Genomic DNA, 17,824 nt, shown 5'->3' on the forward strand with positions numbered 1-17,824 from the left:
GGTCCGACAGGTACGTTATTACTTTTCATCGAACCACTGTCTATCGACCGGGCGTTCCAACTCCATCATATCCCTATCCGGGGCTATTATGTGCGGCGCACTCAAATAAAATACCGCGAGCTAAGCGCGCAGACCGCTAAGGAATGAGTCATTAACAAAAACCGACAAGGAGGGAGAGAGGGGCGCGGGCAAGGTCGAGCCGACCGCCGCCGGCGCCTGTGTGCATGAAGCCGAGCTTCGACACGCCGATCGGCGACTAATTAACGCCTCGCCGCCAGCGAAGCAGTAGCTGCCCCTATACATCGTCAGTGTTAGTGCCCGTGTGCGCACACGGCCCGCACTTTAAGCCAAGAGCAATCTGCAGCTCCGTACCGCTGCCGCAAGGCCACCTTCGACGTGTACGGCCTCCGCCCCCTCCACTTCCGCCCCTTTCCCGCACAGATACACACACACACACAGCTAATCACCCGGATACCAACGCCGTAGGAATCTGGGCCATTCGCACTGCTAACAAGCGCCTTGGGGATAATGAAAACCGAAGAAGGAGAAAAATGATCGTAGGCGCTGTGCACGGGACTGCCACCTCCCGCGACAAATTTTAGAGCACCCCAGCTGCAGCCAGAAACTAACACGAACCGTGCCATACTTCGAGCATGATTGCCTTGTTTATTTTTTTCTTGCGCATAAGTTTTTCTACGCCTACCAAACCCCCTCTGAATTAGTCATTCCTCGTAAGTGAGCACAGGGTTCACGAGCTGAGCATGTACAAAAAGCGAGGACCCGATTATGGGTCTCTGCGCGCCTCAACGGTCCTACCTTTCATTTCTCTCTCTCTCTCTCTCTCTCTCTCATCGGCGCCGAGCCGCCGCCTTCGTTGTCGCAAGCGCCAATTTCAGGTGGAGCGTACAGCGAGAAACTCCTGCCTACGCAGCGATTAGAGCCAGACCCTAGCATTACATATGCTATGGTGAGGCTGCCCAAAAGTAATACAAAATAATATGCCTCAGCCCAACCCTAGCATCACAGCGAAATTGTGCGTCTATGCATTTACACGTGTAAACGCCGCTGCTTCTAACTTTGCCGGAATTTTCTGTTCTATAGGCTTTAAAGTTCCACCTTTATTTTAAGCAACTGTGCGCGAAGCCGAGAGGCTGGCTGCGAAAATGCGATCAGCTAAATAGCGGCGGGGCGCAAAACGTAGAGACGGGGGACGCAAACGGCGATCGACAGAACGGTGGGAAGATGGCTCGCCAATGAGGCGGTTAATGAGCATTTCTCGCGTTCTTTGTTTATTTTATTAGACCATGGCCGGACCGAACCTAACGCAAACCGCTCCGATTGAAGTCCTGCCTTAGCATGACGGGAAAAGGAAAAATGCGCACGGAAGTATACGCAGGAAGAACGCTCGAATGTGTCGTGAATGGCAGGAAGAAGAAACCTGTTCTAGTTCGAGGCGTTGCCGAAAATGATGAGGCAAAATCCGGGCTTGCAGTAGGCTTGCCACGGACGCCGCCAACAGACGGAAACCGCAAAGCGAAAATAGCCAGCAAGAGCCTTCAGGGTGCCAACGAAAGCAAGGCCCGTTTCACATGCCGCGACTGTAGCGAAAATGTTCTGTGCAGTCGGTGACGCCGCAGTGCGATTTCGCACAGCGCTTTCACATGCAGCGAACCCGCGTGCGAATTGAGTGAGAGATACCGTCAGGGTTGTTTGATGTTTTATAGAAAACGCGTACGCAGAACGTGTTTGATTTATATTCTCGGATGTATTTTTTCGATTCTAAGCGATAATGCATACGCATTTATGAAATCGGGCAGTCTTTCAGCATACAAAAAGCGCGTTGCAGCGCCGAATGAAACCACTAGGACGTGAAAATAGGGGTGTCTCATGGGGGCGTGCTCTCCTCTTCGATACTGGGAGTGCCAGTTTCCTTCCTCCATGCGTGCAAGCCCGTTGTACGTCACCATACGTCACATGACGTCGCGACGCTCCTCGGCTCCTCATTGGTCAGTTGCAAAACGACCGCGCCGACGCTGCGACTGAATTCCAACCTGTTGGAAACTCCGCGGCTGGAGCGACGCTCGCTCTGCGGCTAGACCGACGAGAACCGCAGCGTCGCAGGGCAAAAATCGCATCATGTGAAACGGGCCTAACCTGTCGTCTAGAGTGTTTTCTTCGACGAGCCGACCTCAGGGTTGAGGCAAAAAACCCTGTCCTTCGCTCGGAATGCAGTACAAGAAGCATTCTATCGCAGCGGACACCCTCGCTCCGCCCGCACGGTGACTACGCAACGACGGGGGAGCAGCCGGGTTTTCATGGAACCGCGCGGGGGCGGAGGCAGTTCTCGACGCTGCGCGCACCGCGACACAGGAATGCCCGGCTGCACTCCGGTGCGGGCCATTAACCGACGCTGCGGCAGCTCGCCGAGAACGCCATTCGTTCCCGCCGAGCTGAGTGCGGGGCACCGGGTCGCAGTCGTTGCTGTGGTACCTGCAGCGCTGGCCGAAGCGCAAGCTGTAATTCCCGCGCGCCGCCCCATCCCCCGTTAGCCTTCGAAGAACGACTGACCGCCTCTTTCCCCTGTAGACCGCCTGCGCGCTAGACCCATCACGCGAAAGACGAAAACATGTGGCTCTTAAAAGCGCTGGCAATCGAGCCGACTGCTAATGGCAGTTAAGAACTCCGTTTCTGGACGACCAAGCGTCATTTAATGAAGAACGCTCTCTTGCGTACTACGAGCAATTCTGCGATAGAGGGGCGTCAATGCCCCCCTGAGATTCCGCCTATTATTGTTTAGGTTAGGCTTGCCCGCGTATACACGGCTTTCATTTATAACAATACACACCCGCCTATTGAAATGACATAGAGACATGGGTGGCCTGCTTTCCCCAAAATTCAGAGTGGAAAAAAACAAAACCTGGCTATTTACGTACTGGCGGGCGCGAGCTCCACCACCGAAGCGAAAGCCGCTAGCGTAGACCTTTCGCTGTAAAAAAAGGAATCACGTGACCCCTCTCTTTGTGGACGCAAACGGCGCCGGAAATTTCTCAATTTACCGCTGAGAAGCGGCAGTGAGCGAAAAATCTTGATTGGTCAATCGGACCACGACGTCACAGCCCTATGAATGACCTCACGGGAAAATTTAACGGGACGTCAAGTGTGCTGCAACCTTCGCGCCACTGCGTCGGCAAGAAGAGGCGACGCAACAAACGCTACGACAGTGCAAGTTCGGCGGAATGGTCGTGATGTGTTGCACAAAAAAAAAAATAAAAAATAAAAATAAATAAATAAATAAAAAATAAAAAAAAAATAAAAAAAAAACTCGCCGTGCCAGTCAGGCCGGGAGTAATAAAGCCTATAGCCCTACGGCATTGAAGCCATTGAAGAATTCGAAAAACAAAAGCGCGAAGCGGAAGCCGTTACGCGAAAGGAGACTAAGGGACTTGCGCGAATGCGGAGCTAAGCTTTCAATTCTAACCATCTCCCTCCAGGAAAGCAAGAGCACACACAGAGAGGCCCTTACAGTTGGAGAGCATAGTGCAGAGAAGAGAACAAAACCCCGCCCCATCAAAGCCCGCCAACTGAGCAGACATTCCGAGATCAAAGGCCGACCTCTTCCAGTAACAAAAAGTAAAATGCTCGAGGGAGACAGAGAGAACGCCGTCTCTTAAAACCACCGTGCAGCACGCTGACTTCCGCGTTGCGAACAGAATAGGGAGTTTTAGAATAGGGGGACCCTATCGGTTAGGGGGATAGGGTAATAGCGGGGCGCGAGTGCGCATGCGCAGAACCCAAGCGGGCCTTGGGTTTTTGGGTCAGCGGACGACGGCGACCCTATCTCGGCGAAATAGCGTGGACCCTATTGCCGGATAGGGTCGGGCAATATGGCGGCGTCCGGTCAAGCGGGCGCCGCTCGCCTCGGCACACATTCGTCGTTACCGCTGCATGGTGTCACGCGTTCACGGCAAACGAAAGGCCAACGAAGCTTGTGCTATGTCTCATGATGCCCGCACCACCAAATTTAAGCGATAAAACGCCCCATATTGCCTGATTGCTTCCGGATTTACCGAGCTGCTAGGCTTAGCGAGTTCGCATCGTGTGGTTGCCATGGGGACCAGGCGTCGGAAAGCGCGGAAGGTTCAAATGAGGTTTCCCGGCTCAGCCTGGATTGATTAAGATTGGTCGATTTCGTCTTGTCTGAAGAAAACAGATTATATAACTGGTACTTTTAGGATATTTTTGTACAATGACAGCATTTTCTGTTTAATAAGATAGCGTTGTTTTGGCTTTTATAGATTTAAATGTTTTCACGGTTTACCGTCAGGGCGCTGCGATCGACGAACGCAAGCCCCGCTGCGCTGCGTCGGCAAACCCCTATTCTAAAACTCTCCGGTCGGCTCGAACGTTACGCCACGGCACGGTATTTTCTTGGGGGCCCCAATCCTTGGGTTCCCCTATTCTAAAACTCCCTAATAACCAGCACGTCCCGCACAGTAACGCGGCCGTCCCAAAACAGCCACGTCGAGCGACGAAGCGAAAACAATAACGACGACAGCCACAGAAGAGAAGAGACGAAATGGACCAAAATAAACACCGCGCTAGAGGCAGCAGCCACGAAAGCAGAGACAACTACCGCCACAACCTTAGGGGAGCGCGTCTCGGTGCCGGCGGCGGGCGCGCGCCATACGTCTTGGCAGCACGTCGGAGCAGCGGCAACCCTCAGTGCCTGCTCGCCCCCCCCACCCTCCATTCCCACTTGATATATACACCGCACAGCGGCACGCACTGCAGTGAAAGCCACGGCTTCGGAGGAGAGAGAGAGAGCAGGAATTGGGGGGGAGGGGCAGTGCAAACGACGTTTCCTCCCGGATCCCGGAAGCGTACTCGGAAGAAACGGCGTCGCTTTTCAAGGCACCACTGCTGCCGTCCATTTCTGCACAGCCCCGGCACACGACGGACGCACCGGGGGCCGCGGCGGACCGCCCAGGCACAAAGGGAGCAGATTCTCTTTGAAGTGCGCGTTCCAAGCAGAAAGAAAGAAAGAAAAAAGAAAAAAAGTGCGGAGCCGAAGGAAGCAAAAGACGCTGCCGCCCCACACACCGTCTTCCAACTTGGCGCCAAGCGCGCCGCCGCTCGCGATCGTTTCATCTGAAGCCCATGTGCTTAGCAGATGCGACCATAGCGATGCTAGCGTTGAACAAAAACAAACGACCCGCCGGGGTCTCAGATCAGGCAATGCCCGAAAACGGCTCGACATTCAACCTTCCCGAGATTTATTATAACGAGGCAGTGTTAACAGCCCATGTTCTCCCGAAAATCCGGCGCCGGAGTTGTCGCTGTGCGCGAGAAATCACGAGCTTCTGGCAGGTGGTAGTTGGCGGGTGATATGCCGTGCACGTTGAGTGACGTCACGAGACCGCATGACACGGCCGACATGGCAGCATCTGCCGATTCGGGCCTCTCCTTAGTCAGATGGGTGATTTGAACCGAACTGTGCGAGACCCTTTGAGTGAGACACCTCACCGCCAGGCAACGTGGTCATTTCGTATACGTCATATTTATGTCGGGCGATCACTGACACAATGGGCCCCTTTCGACTGTTTGATAAACGAGGCACTAATTAAGGGATTAGTGATTAAGCGAACAGAGGATAAACCATGGTCGCTTAGCGTAACAAATTTGATTTCAAAGGAAGGAAAGCGTAGTAGGGGGCGGCAGGAAGTTAGGTAGGCGGATGAGAGGTTGTGAAGTTCGCAGAGGTGAAGTGATGGCATGAGAGGCATTCGCCCTGCAGTGGATATAGTCAGGCTTATAATGATGATGATTAAAAAAGAAGCGCCGGGCATGTATGCTAACGGGGACCATTGACAAAACGGGGGCCGCAGACGGGACCCTATAACATTTCCGAACCTATGGTTAAGCTCCTTAACTTAAGCTCCAAGTGCGCTCCAATTTTTTCCATCCTGACCCAGCTATACTGACACCATGTACATCCACCGCATGCTCTGGACGCACAAAAGCGCGGTTAGAATGATCCAGTTCAACCACACAGCACTTCGCCCAAAGCGCGAGAGAATACGTTCGAGAAGTGAACAAGAAGCTGAGTAAAGACGGCAAAGGTGGACAATGTCTCTGTGCTTGACAAGGCAAACCAGAAAACATTCACGTCCGGAAATTGGAATACGTGGTCTATTTTCAGAACGTCCGATCTGTTAAGCAACGTTTTCGAACTTTAATAAGTGCGAAAATGCATAGACAGACTCATTCAATCCGTAAACACGATTCACTCAAAAAACGCGTCAGCTGAAGCACACAGCCCGATAAGCACAAAAGGCGTCACACGGTAAAGCGCAGAAGCTTTTAAAGGTACATGACCCTGCTCGCGTCGTAACAGCTGTGACCGATGAACAGTGGAAATGGGAGACACGACCTCGAAGCATCCGAGACGCCTGTACGCCGAAGAGCGCACCAACGCAAACAGCTGTGACTGATCAGCCAGCAAGGTGACTGGAAAGCTCGCGAATAAGGTCGGGAAAACAAAGGCCGGGCAGAGATGACGCGAAAGCAGGGTTCAAAAACATCCAGGAATGTCCAGCTGCAGTGCCAGTCGGGTACCGTCCACCACCCGTTACAATGCAACCAAGAATTTCGGCACCACGTCTGAAAGGAAAGAAGGCGGCGACGGTTGTAATGTTCCTACTTCGTGACACACGTATTCGCTACGCTTCCCCAATGAATGCATGCGTGTCGTCACACGCTACGCGCAGACACATAAGAGTACAATGCGATGTCAGCGCCCGTTAAAGATCCCCAGGTGGTCGAAATTACTCCGTAGCCCTCCACTACGGCTCCTCTTTCTCTCTTTCCACTTTCATTCCCACCTTCTTCCCTTCTCTTACGGCGCGGTTCGGGTGTCCACAGAGCAAGTGTGACAGTTACTGCGCCTTTCCTTTCCTGTGAACCAAGTGCAATATCCATGCGCGGGGCCAGCGCCACCGCACTCCATCCACAGGCTGACCCTTTAGTTTGCTCAATTTCGCAATATCCCAACAACAACAACAACCGAGGGGAGTCAAACCAATTGGTGCAGAGGGGAAACCGCTAGTATTGGGCTCCGATCTCGTGAGAAAATTTGTATTGAACTGAAATCACTCCCACCAATGACAATGTAGGTTTCGGTTCGGCAACTCATTTCTCCATCTGGGGTCTTGCCTGATCTATCCAAATGAAGCGGCCATTTTGATAAAGCGCAGGCGTCATACAGGCCAGGCGTTCGAACATCGCCTCGCACGTCTAAGTTTCTGCCTGATCTTGCGTTTTGACGGTACCGCACACTGATGAAAACTGGTGAAGACAACGATATCCACAACTCAGCACGATATGCTGGCAGTTTGATACGCGTGATAAAACGGCTGCGAACAATGAGATTGCTCAGCCCGTGAGAGAGCCGCATGATGGATCGCAAGCAAAACAACCCAGCTATGCGCCATTTTTGGGCCTGCGTCACGCTGCCACTGAAGCCGAAGAAAATCAGCGCAACTTTCCACTGGGAAAACGTAGCATAGAATAAAACAAAAATAACCTTCATCGCCAGTGAAAAATTAAGTTTAGCGTTAGACAAGGCGCACACGATGACACAGAGAGCAAACCCTGATGGCGTGTTCCGATTGGTCTATGCTTCAAAGACAGCAAGACGCGCAGAAAAACAAAACGCTTAAAAGCAAAACGTCGGAGGTTCTCGTAGATGTATTCGAAGCCATCGGGGCAACGCAGGCGCAACGACGTAGCGCACACTCGGCGACTGCATTCGTAAAAGCATAGTGACAGGAAATAAGTATAAATACTTAGAAGAGCGAGCAACCAGTGGGGAGTCCTCGGTCCCTCTCCGAGTCTCTCCGGCAGACGCAAATGATAATTTACGATCGCTTCGCCCCGCTCGCGTCGGCTACCACGCGTGGGTAGGGGCGCCCGTCACACTATCGCGCACACTGTGTCCTACACAGAGACGGCCTAGCCCGCACACACCGAGAAATAAAAGGAGGAGACAAGAAAGACGGCCGGCGCTGCTCACACTTTGCCGAGAGGAGGGGTCTACAACCCGTAAAAAGGCAGTTGACACGGCGAGAGAATCAGAGGAGCACACAAAAATAAACCGGACAACAAAACAGAAGCAGCAGGAGTCACCGGGTGGCAGAACTCCGGATCGAGCGCAATGAACGAACGAGGGGTGAAAAACGTCGACACGGGGAAAGGGCGCTAGCTGCGCCCTTGGGACCTGCTCGGCCCTGCCGCTGGCGGCAAGTTCAAGGCAGGGATGGAAGATTCACGAAGTCATTTGAAGTGGGAAAGACCTTTAGTATAGCGAATATGCCACCATGAGTTGGCGTTCGCACCGTCCTCGCGTACAACTACTGCCTGAATCAGCTGTAAGCACTAACGGCGGTCGACGGCACGAGAAAGTACGCACGCCCGACGCAGAGGCACAGCAATCAGGCAAAATTGCGGCCACGAGGCACACGCGTGAGCCCTTGGGAGACGGACATGTCGAAACATGTCCGGGTGGCGTAGAGGGGTCACACGCCATCTAGCAAGGAGAACAGGGCGGCAGGGCTCGCAAGTAGAGGGGTCGGAAGAAAACCACAGGGAAAACGAAAAGAAATGTTTGGAGAAACGAACGGTGGGGCGTCACCGATCGGCCCCGAAGATAAACACGCGGCCACAAAGCGGATGAAGATGAAAGAACCACCAGCTGGTGACGATGGTTGGTCCACGAGCGCCTCACCGAGTTGAACTCCGCCTTAATTGCGACAATCTGGGCTTTTGCAAAACGTATCGAAACTTCAATGCACAGGCGACTACGTACGTCGCATTATCGAAATCTGGTGAGTAAGCAAATAAAACACGTCTGCCGGAGTAAGGAACGGTGTATTTTTTTTTTTTTTTTTCAAAATCCACGAAACAAGCCCAGCATACCTAACCCGGACCCGCAACTAGAGCCCAGAAAAACGCATAAGTGCTCCGAACGTCATCGCTTCGTTGCAAAGCGAAGCATGAAACTGCAACAGCTGATAGCAGCGGACAGTGACGCTTTACGGAGAGCAACGTCCTCGCATCAGACGGTCTCGAGAGGCATCAGGACCCAGACGAATCCCCGTCGTTTGGAGAAGGAGGACCCTACGTTCGCGGTCCTTGTCCCTCCACGGGTACAGGTGGCCGCGAGTGACAGGTCACGGCTGGCGACCGCTCACGCGAGTCGGTTGACGCACTCGGCGCCGGCAGAAGGGGGAGGCACAGGCGCAGCATTCCGGGCCCCTCGGAGGAGGCCGACACCCGGACGACGACAGCACGGACAGACGCCCACGGGAAGGAGGACTGGTTTCTCTCTGGGTGGCTGAACCGGCAGGAAACGCCGCCGGGGCCCCAGCCGGAGCGCCGGTTTGCACGGAGGAGGTAGAGAAGGGGAGCAGGGGGATACGTATATGGAAGCTGGAACGGTGGGCCGCGGAGGCGAGGCGGCAACGCCCACTGGGCACTGCTGGCCTCCTTGTTCTGCCGCCGGACAAGGAATGCGTCTCCTCCCCTCCCCGTCTTTTCCCCTGCTTCTCCGATCATTTTGCGTTCCGCACAGCGGCTGCGCTGGCCGGGCGGCCGTCAGCGGCCTAGCTGTAGGCACCCAGAACGGCTTCGTTATGCACTATCTGGCTTTCAACTGTTCGTTCCGACGCGTGGAGCGCGGTTCCATTGCAGCCACCATGATTGGGGCGTACGCCTCAAACGATGACGCGTGACGCAAGGCGTCTCAACTGAAGCGTAGAGGAGTAAACGGCATTTCATGACAAAGACGCAACGCAGACAAACAGTGGCACCCAAAGCTGCACCAGACGTCCGCCGAACACGTAAAATGATGCGTACTCAAACGATATAACACCTGGTCGTTCTGTCCCTTCTGCCCCCTCGGGCAATTCCTTAGAAGCAGTAAGCCGGTTATAGACTTTGGTAGCCTTTCGGGAAGCCTGGACATTTTATTACTTGATGACAAATATGAACCCTGGCCTTTCCTTCACTCGTACAACAAAACGTATCCGTGGGTGTAATTAATACTGAGCGCACAATAATGCGCTCGTCAAGAATACCTACTCACATATAGACCCGACCTTCTTATTCCGGGAACACCACCGGCCGTTTTGGCGATGTTACGACGCCGAGTGCGGATAGCTCAGTTTCAACGCACTCGGTCTCTCAAAAGCAAAATGGTGGCCTCCATCTTTTCCCCCACCCCTTCCCTCTCTTTCGGTCTACAACCGCTCACATCTGCCTTTCCGTCTCATTACGCATGCCTACTTTCGATATCTGGCCGTCCCGTCCCACCGTGCTCCTTGCACACTTTCGCGACGTCCTTCGTCCAACGATCTCGGCCACCCGGCGCAAACTACCCGACGCCCTCGGCATTCCCGCGCAAGCATGCATGACTGCCCGAGCAAGCTGCCTCGGAAAAAACCTTCCCCGCGCCGGGCGTGGCCGTCTCCAGGCAGCGGACGAAATGCGTGTCACCACCACTTCGACGCAGGTGACGGCAGCACGCCGCACTCAGTCTCTGGCGTGCCGATCGGCTCGTTACGCGAAGGGAGGAACTGGGAAGAAACGAAACAGGAAGCAGGCAGGGCGGTAAATCCTCACGCGAGCTCCGCAGAAATATGACGCAGGCGAAGCACCGCAAACTTGAACGACGATGACACGAGCGCACGCACAGCTGATACACATTCTAGCGAAAAGAACACGCAACTTGCCTCGAGCTTCTAGGCGTTTCAGTGAAACAAGTCGGTATCGGCTAATAAAAGACTAAAAACAGAGAAGGTTGGACCACAACCGGACTCGAGCGGCGGCGGCGCGTGCGCCCCCGTCGTGTCCGGTTGCGCCGCCGCTCGAGTCCCGCCGGCGGCTCTTGGGGACGCGATCACTCTCCATGGAATCCAGTTAACCACGAGCGGTCGCCCTGGCTCTGTGGGTGGCTACGCAGACACGCTAATGCTCTGTCGCGCCTCAGAAGAAATACTGCGCTACTACAGTCCAATCGGAGATCCGGATCATGGGTTCTTGATCCGCGTAACAAAATCGAGTGTTTAACTTGGTCATTTCTATATCCATCTAGAGTTGAGGCTGAACCACAACTCCTGATCGCCGACTGGAACACGTCATTACTCATCAGAGGTATGAAATGTCGTCACTCACCCAATCGGCGCCTTTGGAAGATCCTGCAAGCAAAGGAAACATTTTGCGAACATTAGCAACATACCAACAGCAAAAAAGCGAGCACGACAGTCAGCAGCTGCACAAAGGCATGAAAAAATAAATATACTCGGAGCCAGCTTAATCAATGTATTAAGGCGTAAAGGAACCAGCGCATGAAGAGACACAGCACAAAAGCAAAGGTGGCGATATTACCTCTCTCTCTTCTCTCTGTGCGCTGCTTCTTGCAGGTATAAAAAAGAATGCCCAACTCAACGCGAGTGCAGCTCGGCATAGAAGGTTCATATCATTGACAAGTTCTCGAACAAATGGATTGGGGGATGAAACGAGATGAGGGGAGGTGAACAAGAAGAGAATTCACTTGTAAGGCGAGCAAAGAAAAGTGGATGGAATTAAGGTTGTCCTTACACATGGAGAAACCACACAGTGACTTATCCACCTTTTTAGTGAAAAAAGCACTAATCCGGAGGCTAATAGACAAGTGAAATCGTCTAACGCTTGTTGCGTTACTTGTAATGCTTTCACGCTGAAACATTTCATATTTGCAAAAAGGCTGAAAGATGAATATGTATGACCAGCTAGGAAGCTCTTGGATCATGTCTTCAGGGCAGTCGCTTTCGTCGGAGAGGTGATCATCAACACCTTAGGAAAAATTTGTCCCTCGTTCGGACCGACGGAAAAAAACCACCTGCATATTCGCTGTAGCTTAGTCACGTAACCAAAGGTCCATCCCCCTCCGAACTTTTGGCACAGTTCTTGTTATGAATGTACCTTCCGCACTTTTTCCCTTCCTCCACGCTAAGTAGAGGAAATAACAGTGGACAACTCACGAAAAAAAAAAGAAAGAATCACGACTACATGCCCGATTCCCGGCACATGTTATGTAGTATACACGTAAAAAAATAATAAAAAAAAAACCAGCAGTTTGTAACTGTGGACAACGACACACGGCGCGTGTATATCACTCCGCTGAACAGTACAAGGAATCAGTTTGTGTATCTGACTGCACCCGACAAGCCGAAGAAAATCATCACAGTTCTAGCGCTTATACCCTGGTTAGATGGCAAGGTCTTTATTTCGACAAGCAGAAAACTATATGCAGCGCACTATTTTCTCTCACGGATAAATAGTGCGTGGCGGTAACAGCCCACTAATGGGTAAGGAGTTATATTCAAGCAATGATCAGCCCGCTATAGTACTGCAGGCGGCACAAAACGCAGCGGAAACGGAACGGTCGTAAACAGGAACTCGTTCACAGCACAACGGGACGACGCGGAACATTTGTCGTCGCTGTCAGCCGGCAGAGCGACATTTTGAGGAGGACGGAGGGAGGCGGCAAGACGCCAACCCGTCGTCTCCCGCACGCGGAAGGAAGCGAGGGAAAAGGCAGGGTACAACGCCAGAATCGCGGGCTGAACTCCTTACGACGACGAGCGGGGCGGTAATTTGGCAGGAGAGAGACGCGAATCGGAACACGGGGAGAAGGGAGAGGAATTCCTGAAATATCTGCAGCCCCATCCAGCGCAGACGGGGCGCTGCAGCCAACGGTTCGCCTTCCTCCTCTCCGCACGCACCATCGAAAGCACAGAGAGAAGCAGCCAAGGAACCGCGTTAAAAATGGGCTCCCATCGGTTTACGGCGAAGCACAGGAAGAACGAAACAAAACAAAACAAAACGAGAGAAAATTGGGACAGCGGGTGCAAAGCCTGCGAGGGGTAGGAGGGGCGGTTCTTCACTGTTCACCAACGCGCAGCCAGTTCGCTCGAGAAATGACGGCTGCCGTAGCGGGACGACGAACACGGGAAAAATCGATGGGCCGCCGCTTGGAGAGAAAATAAAAATGAAATAAGAGGGAAATGCAGAGCACACGCCAAGCGCGCGACGCGGTTCGGGTGCCGCGTCGCGTGCAGTGACACGAGCCCCGTGTGATATGCGAGCGCAGCGCAGCGGTGGACAGCTTCCACAATCGACCGGGTGCGCTGCGGAACAGTTGGCGAGACAGAGCTCCCACTGCACTACGCGCCAGCGTTTATCCAGCGTGGAGTTCATCGTACGTGCTGTCCGAGAATATTCCTTATTCGTGTTTCCGTGAGTAGGTCGTCGATAAAACGCTGCAAGATTGGGATCGCTGTTGCACTGGCGGTAATTTATGGTTGGCTCCCCCAAAAGTCTAAGAAGCCAAGGACTGACTGCTACAGTCTGCAGACACGGAAGGTAAACACCGGTAAATGGGCATTTATATTCCATCGTTGCCTCATGACCTATAAAATCTGAACGTGTCACACAAACAATGCCAATGCCATTGTCGTTGCTGTCATTTTGAGCTGTGTGTTCTCACGATTTTGCAACAAGTGGGCCGCGAGTCCGCGACGGGCGACCCCGACCACCGCGGCTGACTGTATGGCCAATTGTATGGATATAGTTTACTTTTCAGTTAAGTTTATCCACTAGCGCGTGGTTTTTGTTTTTTTTCTCTCGCAGAAAAAGTTTGCTAACAGCCCCTAAATATCTCCTCCGTTCTATCTGTTTTGCTCTTTCCCATTCCCGAGTCCCGACTAAAGCTATCTATCCCTGTTCCTCTATTGCCGCCATCGCACTGTGCGTATACGGCGTATCTGTTTCTTTTTTCTGCGGAACCCACTTGCGCAGCCCCTAGCAACCTACCAAGCGAACAGTGCGGGTCGTCTTCTCTAGTTTTCGCGAGCGCCGCCTGAAATCCAGCCGTGCGCGTGCAGCTCAAGACGGACAGGAGGAGGAGGTCGTACGAGTCTGAGAGAGCTGCGTCTGTCCCTCGGAATCTCTCAGCGCGTGACGGCGAACACACCGCTAGAAGCGGATGCAGGCGACCTGAGAACTGGCGGAGAAGGAGACAGTCGGCGGCGCGCAACAACTACGCAATCCGCATTCCAGCGACACTCACGTCAGGCCGTCGGTCAAGGAAGCAAACGAAGACGGGCAGCGAGACGCCAAAGGGCCGCCGCAGAAGCTGCGCTTACTAGAGGAGCGAGGGTTTTGAACGAAACGGCTGTCTGAGTGCTCGAAACACTGCGTGGCCGGAACGTTTGCGCCTGCTATAGTTAGCAACGGCACGCACAACACATTGTACTGATTGCATTACAAACAAGTAAATCAAGAACAAAATATAACCTGGGTAAAACAGGGAGTGGCAGCGAACCAGCACTGAAGGACGAGATAGAATAGAATGGAACAGAACCGTTTTATTATCCCAGCCGTGGCTTATTTGCCCGAAACAGATGGGACTGCGTGCTATATGGCACGCTGAGAGCCATACCCCGGCCAGGCATAACGCCGCCGCATTCAAGGCGCACGCATGCAATCTTCACCATTACCATTCAACGCATCAGCATTAACGCAGTACGAAGCAGAGTCTGCTGCTCCCAACAAACGAAGGAGCGCGCGCAGCAGGAAGCTACAAAACAAGCAATCAAGAACCAGCGCCGAAAACGAATTAGGCAGCGCCGACAGCAACAAGACCGGCTCCGAGCCTGGCTGCTATTTTCACACAGCGACCGCTTTGTTACAGGCTAGCGGGAGAAGCGCGCGTCCAGCCGGAGCGCGGCAACACGCCCAGGCGCGCGCGTAGCCCTGACCGAGTGGACGTTCTGGGAATCGAGGCCGCGATGGAGAGCGCCAAATAAGCCAGCGGCGGCGGCTGAATCATCGTTCGCAGACAAGAACGCGTTGCTAGTCGCTGACGCATTGACGCGCCCGTGGTCACGCGTATTTGCGAACGCAAGCAAGCACAGCTGAGCGCACGCGTCTGAATCAGCCAAGCGCCGGACGGGGAAATCGGACACACGCGCCCACACGACTGCCTGATTACACTTGGGAATCTGGGGGCGAAGGTGCACGGAATCGATTGCGCAGACACATGCAGCCAAAAACGAAACGATGAAATCGTTTTTGAATACCCAAAGTTTTGCGGCGGTTTTCGCGTTCACGCAGCAGCAGCAACCTGTTACACACCGCTGTTCAACCCCGCAACCTCAAGCTGCTCTCGGAGTGAAGCGATTCCAAAAAAGCGTTACCCCCAGCGCGTGAGAAAAGCCAGGGAAGAGGCATCGTACCAGATATGACTGCTCCAGCCCCGTTCCTTTGCAGACGCTCCCTAAACGTTTGCCGACTCACGGCTGTCGCTTCGCACGAACGAAAAAAGAGGGAACACACGGTTTCTAAAAAAAAAAAAAAAAAAAAAAAAAACATTTTAAAGTTGCGTGGTGCACACAACTGTGCGCCGAAGTTAGCGGTATAATCGTCGCGAATACGCCATCAGGCAACGATATGAAAAATGAGAAAGTAAAGAAAGAACATTAGGGAAAACAACAAAGGGCGGCCCCAACAGAAGAAGAAGGTGAGGAAGAAAGAACGTTCAAACACGTGCGGGGCGAAGGACCGCCTTCCTCGCCCGTAACAGAAGCAGCAACGGCGCAGCAAAGGCCAGCGGGAAAGGAAGACGCCCGATTGGCGCTCGATATCGATCGGCCTTCGCACGGCACCAAGCGTACGAGAGGACGCGTATAGATTCTGGCGCCCGATATCGGCCACGGAGCAGCAGCAGCCGCCGCGATTCCAGCTGATCGAGCCGTGCGCAGAAGCCTGACGGGGCAAACGCGGTGAAAATCGTAGCCCCCTTGGTTTTCCCCACCTCGGCGATAAGAACAAGACAGGATTCGTAAGCCACACCACGCACTCGTGGAGTCAGCCGTGCTCGTGTATTCGGCCGCGATGTCCACTAACACAGCTAGGCCGCGTATAGTTACAATGGTGGTAAGGAACTGAAAGAAAAAGTGAAACAAGAGAAGGGAGAGAGACGGGGACGGAGTACAGCCGTCGGTCCAGCCCAATTTATAAGCAAGAGCTAGTTGGAGGCTGATTTGGATGAGCTAGCCTAGCTCATCCAGGTCTGGGATGATTGGTTGGGCAGGATGTGTAGGACTGGGTCGTATGGAGATGACGCCGGTGCCGTGCGGCTAGCATTCGTTGCGCAGAATGTGCGTTCAGGGGAATAGAATTCAAGGTTAAAAGGGCCCGAGTGAGGAGGATCGGGAAGTAGACGGTATGCGCTAGCGACCACGAAGAACCGTTATGTCCAGCACCTAGCAACAATCGCGAGATGTTATAAGCCTGCCTCAGCACCACGAGGCGTTCAGCCACACGACTAGAGAGGCGTCCTGTCCACGCAATGACTTCCCCTTCTTTTTGTGTGCGTGCCTCTGTCTGTGCGTGTGTGTATGCACGGGGGGGGGGGGGGGGGGGTGCAGCTAGTGCAACAAAACCCCGAGCGACAGTCTTCGAACAACGGCGTTTCCTCGCCACAGAACGACCCCTCGCGCAGCGGTCAGAGGCGACCCCACAGCGATGGCGCCAGTTTCAACTGTCTCCCTGTTTGTTCGCGCGGGGACGCGGAATACAGCTCGGGAGTCGTTCACAGCAGAGCCGCCAAAATGCTGCCGCTCGACCTCCAAGAAGAGGCCAGCACACGTACAGCCGTGTGTGTGTCAACCGCTGCAAGGACGCGAACAGAGAACAAATCCAGCACGGCGGCAGCGCTAGGGGGCACTGCCGCCGCTCTCGCGGCATCGTCGGATGACGCCACTCCGAATACACCCAAAGGGATAACAAAGAAAAGGGGGCGAGCGAGCGACGTACACGAGGCATCCGAAGCGCACACACGCGACCCTTCAACCCTCGTCGCTAGGGGATTCGGCCGAAGAGCTAGCTCATCGATGGCGCGCAGCTACAGCCTCCTCCTAGCGGAGCGCGTAATCGGATTAGCCGTTAGGCGCTCATTAGTGCGCCGCCGCGACGAGAACCAAAAGTTTGCTCTGACCCACCCTCTCTTGCACGTATTTGCGAACATGTAATACAATATCATTTAATCTGCGGATTATCTCTCACCGCCGCAGTTCAGGTTCTCGAGGCTAGGGCGGCTCGCTGGCTCGGAAGGAAGCTTCTGTGCTTGCTCAGCGGGGCCGGAGGTTATAACAGGAGCGCACTGAAATTGGCCTCCGCAGTAGTAATCTTCCTGAGACCTCCGCAACCGAAGCAGCGCAGAATGCTGTGCAATAGGAGGCGGACGGAAAGAGAAGGGAACAAAAAAAATGCCGCGTTCATCAATAATACCTCCTGGCGCAGCACCCAACTAGCTGAACGCAGAGGAGCAAGTCTAGAGAGCGCAGGTGATTTCGAGATCATAATGAATAAAAACAGGCTAATCCGAATAGCAAGATGAATTCGCGGGTCAGGTTATAAAACGAAAGAAGAATGAACCTGACCTGCGAGAGAGGGAACAAAACCTCGATGCGGGCCTTACAAGAATACATTCTTCTAATTTTCGTTGCCTAAATGTCTATTGAGATTAGAAGCTCGTGGCTTGATATGGAATGACAGTGAGAAGGTCATGGTAGATTTCCAACTCTTGCTGCAACGGAATCAGACGCCTCAGGACATCTCTAATTTTCAAAACACAAAAGGGAGAATATGCATACATGAATGCTAAGCAACGTAATTCTAATTTCTCATTTTCTCACCAATACACACGTTCACCCTAACATAA

At 53.4% G+C, this 17,824-nt stretch overlaps 1 protein-coding gene across 2 annotated transcripts in view; it reads right to left on the bottom strand.

Annotated features, from left to right (window-relative positions):
* PlexA (plexin A) overlaps positions 1-17,824 on the bottom strand; it is a 177,991-nt gene that overhangs the window by 114,389 nt on the left and 45,778 nt on the right. For both annotated transcript variants that reach the window (XM_084588546.1, XM_084588540.1), the window contains exon 2: positions 11,230-11,252. The gene's annotated coding sequence lies outside the window, so the exon portion shown is untranslated. The remainder of the gene's footprint in view (positions 1-11,229; positions 11,253-17,824) is intronic.

This window comes from Amblyomma maculatum, chromosome 1 (assembly GCF_055883805.1).
Source record: "Amblyomma maculatum isolate TAMU_Amacu chromosome 1, ASM5588380v1, whole genome shotgun sequence".
Taxonomy (NCBI): domain Eukaryota; kingdom Metazoa; phylum Arthropoda; class Arachnida; order Ixodida; family Ixodidae; genus Amblyomma; species Amblyomma maculatum.